The sequence below is a fragment of the Pteropus medius genome, unplaced genomic scaffold (genome assembly GCF_902729225.1).
Source record: "Pteropus medius unplaced genomic scaffold, Ma_sr-lr_union100, whole genome shotgun sequence".
NCBI classification, from domain to species: Eukaryota; Metazoa; Chordata; class Mammalia; order Chiroptera; family Pteropodidae; genus Pteropus; species Pteropus medius.
Window position 1 is genome coordinate 1,276,032 of NW_024353790.1, and position 6,493 is coordinate 1,282,524.

Below are 6,493 nucleotides of genomic sequence, written 5' to 3' on the forward strand. Positions count from 1 at the left end.
ACTTTTGACTTTTAGTCTCCAGAAATCAATGTGTCAGTAGGACCAGGGTCTCTCTGAAGGTTCTAGGGGAGGATCCTTCTTTGCCTCTTCGTAGCTCTGGTGGTTGCTGGCAGCCTTGGCTTGTAGATGCATCACTCCAATCCAATCTTTGCCTTTGTTATCACGTGATGTTCTCCCTGTGTGTCTGTGTCCAAATTTCCCTCTTCTTATAAGGATGCCGGTCATATTGGATTAGAGATCACCCAAATCCAGCATGACTCATCTTAATCTGATTACATCTGCAAAGACCCTCTTTCCAAATAAAGTCACATACATAAATTCCAGGTGGACATGAATTTTGGGGGGACTCTTCAACCCAGTATAGTGACTTTTGATTGCAGATTCTTTTGTATCTTTTGAATTTTGCATATCAAATATATTAGTCACTTACTAGGTACTCGATATCTATTTGTTGGATATATTTTGACTCCATTTAATTGCAGAAGATTCAAAATCTCTAAAGCAAAGCACAGCATCAACAACCAGGCATTCTGCTCCAACACTGCCTCCCTTCTCTTCAAAGCACACATTCTGGAGGTCACAGACCCCCAAAGGGCAGGCCAACTCCGTTCCATTACCAGTGCAACTGTAATACCTGGTTCTCAGTAAATGGATACATAGATGAGAAGAGATGAATATTCCCTTTAGATTTGAATGGCCTTTTGGAAATCATTTTGAGCACTGGCATATTTAGGCATAAAGAATTATAAATGACAAAGATAATAAGATACATGTATATGTGTTTTCATATTATTAAGCCCTTTTGCATATAATTTTATCTGATCCTCACACACACTTAAGAGAGAAGCTGAACCTCAAAGAAATCAAGTTTCTTGCTCAAGTTCATGGGCTAGTAATTGGCTGGTTAGAGCCCAAATCTCCTTGCTGCTTGTTGGGTTCCGAGTCTTTTTCGGCTTTCAACAAACAAGTTTTGATGAAACACAGCCCTTCTTTATCTACTCAACCCAGTCTATCATGAAAGAAATTTCAGCAAGGAAAAAAGACCATATTTCTCTTTGAAAATAACAAGAAGATACACTTGAAAACAAGAAAGTGAAATTCCAATTTGATATGAGAAAAAGCAAAGTTTTTTCCCTAAGTTAACAGCCAACATTGGAATATTTAAATATTAAACATATAATATTTAAAGCATTTGTTTAAAAAAACTGGCCCTGAGATGCTTAGCTCAGATTATTCCCAATTATTATTTAACAGATTTTAAACATTTCCATTTCTCTATTTCCTACTTATGACACACTATCATCATTGGTAACATTTTTAATGAAGTTCCTAATACAAATAAACTTTTTCATCTGTATGGTCTATATCAAGGGCTGGCAAATTATGGCCTGTTTTTGTACAGCCCGAGAGCTAAGTACGGTTATTACATTTATAAGGGTTGTAATAAAAACGATGTGTGACAGAGACCGTATGTGGCTTAGAAAGCCTACATTACAGAAAAAGTTTGCTGAGCCCTGGTCTATATTCATATATATATATATTTTTTAATGCCTATAGCACCTAGTCTTCCTAGATGGTCTCCTATCCAAGTACTAACCAGGCCCAACCCTGCTTAGCTTCCAAGATCAGACGAGATCAGACATGTTCAGGGTGGCATGGCTGTAGTATATTCATATTTTTATATATAAAAATATTTTAAATTCCTGGGCCAGACATTACGGCATCATCTGTCTGTCTGTCTCTCTGTCTGTCTCTGTCTGTCTGTCTATCTATCTATCTATCTATCTATCTATCTATCTATCTATCTATCTATTATCTATCATCTATCTATCATCTGTCTATCATCTATCTATCATCTGTCTATCATCTATCATCTGTCTGTCTGTCTGTCTGTCTATCATCTATTCCCTCCTTCATCCTACATAAGGTTCTATTGAAGTAGATGAACTTCCAAAGTTCTGAGTCTTCTGCAAAATAAGGTCCTTCAGCTGGATAGACATGGCATCCACAGCTTAAAAGTTGATAGAGAGAACGCAGACTTGAACTGTCTGCTGTGTTCAATGAAAGGTAATGAGAAATGATGAGAGGCACAGAGGACAAAAGCCAATTTGAAAGAGCAACCTCAGCTAAGAAAGACAATTTACAATTTATATAGAGCTTCATATTTTCCAAGTGTATTTTAATTCTCTTTTATCAATTTTTCAATAACTCCTTGATGGCCTGTGTTATGTTAATGACAGAAAAACGAATGAAAAAATAGTGGTCTAAGTAGATGCTAAGCAGTGGTCTAAATTTTTTCTCTGGTGCTATATTGATACAGATTTTAAATATTCCTGCTTTCTCCTAGAGGTGATCGAATTATGTTCTGATAGCCATCACTATTCTGATGCCTTCCTCTGAGATTTGAAAGTGGTCCTTAATCTCGAAGGGCTCATCAATTAAAGTGGAGATTCGAGAGCTGGAAGAGAGAAGAGCAGGGTTGGGAGAGAGGGCAAATAGAAAAGATGAGTTTTGTCACAAATCTGGGCCATCTCCATTTGCTTTGCCCAAAGACCCACTTAAAGTCTGGTTTATGGGGACTAGGGGTCGGGGTGGAGGAAAGTGGAGGGGAAGCGAGTGGAAGGAAAACAACATACAGGAATCCCCATGCTTTTCTAAAGTTAAGCTTTATGCCACTTCACTTTTGTAAAAAAAACTGCATCAGTACAGACGGTCCCCAACTTAGGATGGTTTCAACTTTACGATGGTGCAAAAGGGACATGTATTCAGTAGAAAACAGCCAGGCTAAGCTTCGATGTTGTGGGTTAGGTGTATTAAATGCTTCTAGCCACAGATTTCTGCTGTCCCACACAGTAGTCACTAGGTCATTTAAATAAGATTTAAAATTCAGCTCCTGAGTTGTACTAACCACATCTCAAGTGTACAACAGCCACATATGGCTAATGGCTACTGTAATGAACAGTGAAGATTACAAAACATTTCTATTACAGCAGAAAGTTCTATGAACAGCACCACCCTAGATCTCCTGAGTCACCCCTTGAACTAATTTTTCATGCGCTACCATCCTGTTGAGTAAATGAATAAATCCTTAAGTTTTTTACTTCCTTGTCATTCCCCTGCATCTCCCCTTCTCCCTTTCTGCATCTTAAAAGGATAGTCATCACTGGATTTAGGGCCAGCACTGGATCAGCCTACCATCTACCTGTTTTTGCTCTTACACCAACTGAGAAGCACAGCTGGAAAATTGATTGGACAGGGTATACTGGCATTACTTCATGCTCCTCATCTATAAAAGGGGGATAATAATAAGATGATTGAAAAGATTGAATGAGATCATGCCAAAAATGATCAACAAAATGTTTGGCAAATAGTAGTAGCTCAATAAATTTTAGCTATTATTATTATTATTATTAAATTTTAAACCTCAGCTGGACCTTTGCATTATCCACCATCTCTCTACTTTTCCCCAATAATTGCATTCCCACCCCTTCCTATGTTGAAAGAGAAGAGACATGCTTCCCGTCACTCCAAAAAAGTTTTATTATATTCTAGGTCGGTGGGAGAAAGTTTTCTTTGTATTCAGTAATTCTTTGTCAAATAAGGTATATCTACTTTAAGGTGATGCTTTTTAGTCTCTAAAACTGGTGGTAATTCTCCTCTTCTAAGATAAGAAAAACAAAGTATAATCTCTGGAAGTGCCTCTTGGTTGGGTGCTATGCTACATTGGTTTCCTGTAGCTCCTCCAACAAATTATCACAAATCTGGTGGCTTAAAACAACAGAAATTTATTCTCTCACTGTTTTGGAAGCCAGAAGTCTGAAGCTGAGGGGTTGGTAGGACCACGCTCCTTCCAAAGGTTTTAGGGGAGAATTCATTTCTTTCTTCTTCCTGCTTTTGGAGGCTCCAGGCACTTACTTCCCAGCTGTGGCAGCATAACTCCAATCTCGGTCTCTGTCTTCACAACGCTTTCTCCTCTGTATGTGTCTCTGTGTCTTCTCCCCTTCTCCCCTTCTGCATCTTAAGAGGACAGTCATCACTAGATTTAGGGCCAGCTGTCTCATTTGTACTTGTGGAATTGTTATTTACGGAGACTGAGTGATGACACAGATTGGTCAATGCCATTGAAAGAAGAATTAATTACTTACATTTCCCAAGAGAATGGGGTATATCATGCCATTCAGGGCCATCTGTCAGCAGGGGAAGGAGAGTACCAGGTTTGGCTGGGAGGCAAGAGCAGGAGAGGAAATTCTAAGCTCCAACCTTTATCGGAGTTTTTGTGGAAAAGGCAGGCAGGGCGGGGTAAATGTTTTAGGATTGGCTACTTTAAATAATTCTGGCAGGTGTTGGACTATACGAGTGGTCTCTAGTTGCCTGGTACCTGGCCCTGGGATGATTTAGGACAGGTGGAATATTGGCTTGGTGTGAGAGAATTTGATAAGGCGGTGGTTGGGGCCATAGGTTCAGGGGTAATTGGTTTGCGCATGAAAAGTGTGCTGCTGGGCAGATGTTATTATCTTTAGGAATTAGAGACCTAGGAGTCTCTGCTGGGGTCTGTAAGGCCTCTAAAGGCCAAAGCATCAAGAATACAGAAAATAAGGAAATATAGTTAATATAATTGGCTTTGCAGTGAATGGATGCCAGAGACAAATGCACCTGGGTAATCCACGATGATCTCACGTCCAGGTCCTTAACTGAATCACATCTGCGAAGATACTTTTTCCAAATAAGATCACATTCACAGGTTGTGGGGTAGACATGGCTTTTTAGGCGGGCTACTATTCAACTCTTCACCAGTGCCCTACTAAGCAGATATCTCTCAGATACAGTCTCCCGCTGTTCTGGGTCAACTTCCTGTCATTTCTTGACTGGATGATCATAAAACTTGCCTTCTTGCCCCATCTGCTCTACTCTGCCCATCCTTTGGGTAGCCTCCAAATAATCTTTCTAAAATGTAAAACTGATCACATCACTCCCCTGCTTAAAAAGCATGCTTCTAAAACATGGGACTGCATCAACACTATTTCTGAGTTTTGCAGAAAATACGTTATAAAGGAAACATTTCCAAGCTTTCGAACTACAGAGAATTTGCTCCAATTTACAGATTAGAGCAATTTAAACACGTTCATCTGGGTGAGGGCTGTGTATAACCTCCAACTCTGATGCCTGAATTAATGACTTAGTATCATGCACTCCAGCTTCTATCAGCAGCTTTATGTAATTGGATGCAAATTAAATATGTATACTTAGTAAAGTGAATTGGAAACTTCATACACTCTCAGAGGAAACAAATTTCCAAATGTTCAATATGGCCATCCAATTCCCTTACACTCTAGCATGAGACGATTTTTTTGAGTCTTCCACACTTCATCATAAATTGAGAACAATGAACTGTCCCTATCCATAAGCCTGCACAGGATGAAGAAATGGATAGCCCAGGCCCAAACTTAATTCACCTGAGACCATGCAAATCTGCTTTACTTCAGTCAACGCAAAAAAAAAGAAAAAAAAAATCAAGTTAAATGAGCACTATTTTGCAAAGATAACTATATCTCAGGGCTCCTTATAAAATGCTAATCCTTAAGGATGTACTGGGAGTCACCACCTGCTGGATCACTTATTTTTTCAAAATCACTAAAAAGATTCTCAATGATTCACGAGCCTTCCCTACTGGAAAGCAAATCACATTTTAAAAAATATAATTCTGTCTCCGAAGCCCAGACAATCAAGGTTTAAGACACGAATCAGAGAGTCTCGAAGTTATCGTCGTTGAACCTTTCTCATCAGGCCTGTTGAAGGCAGCTCTGTGATGCCCTGGCATGTGTCACTCTGGGGGCTAAGGGTGGGACTGAGCTCTTCATTGTGCCTCATTATAGCTCAACTTTTCTCTGATTTATTAATTCTCTTGAGATAGCAAGTGATAGAAATTGAACTTGAATGAGCATAATGTAACAAAAGAATGTTTTTATTGACTCGGTACCTGAGAAGTTTAAGGAATGGTTTAGCTTTTGTCACGATTGAATTCAGGTGCTTAAACAAATGTCATCAGGATATGGCTCCTTTATCCATCTTTCATTGTCTTTTCTTTAATGTTGGCTTCATTCTCAAGATGCCAATCTCTAGGTGGTACCCTGGCGGCTCCAGGCTTACTTCCTACAGACTTAGCAACCTCAGTAGAAAAACTGGTACTTAGTTTCTCCAAAACCTCCCTTCCCCCGAAGTCCTAGGATTGGCTCTCATCAGCCTAATTTGGGTCACATTTTCATCCCTAAACCCATCCTAGTGACTGGCAGACGTGAGTCACTAGCTCATACTGGCAGCCAGGGATGGAGTAGCCACTGAATGCTGACTTATTGTTTACAATTTGTCTATGTTTTGAAAGCTTAGAAATGTGTTCTTTGTGCTACACACTTGGCTTAAAACACCCAGTGTACCACTCCATGCTAACTCCGACACGTTACTCATTGTAGGGTCTGTTTGCAAAGATTTGTTCTTA

At 39.5% G+C, this 6,493-nt stretch overlaps 1 pseudogene; it reads right to left on the bottom strand.

The window, feature by feature from the left end:
* Positions 1-1,548: 1,548 nt before the first annotated feature.
* Positions 1,549-1,667, bottom strand: LOC120593498 (uncharacterized; annotated as a pseudogene).
* Between the last annotated feature and the right edge of the window lie 4,826 nt (positions 1,668-6,493).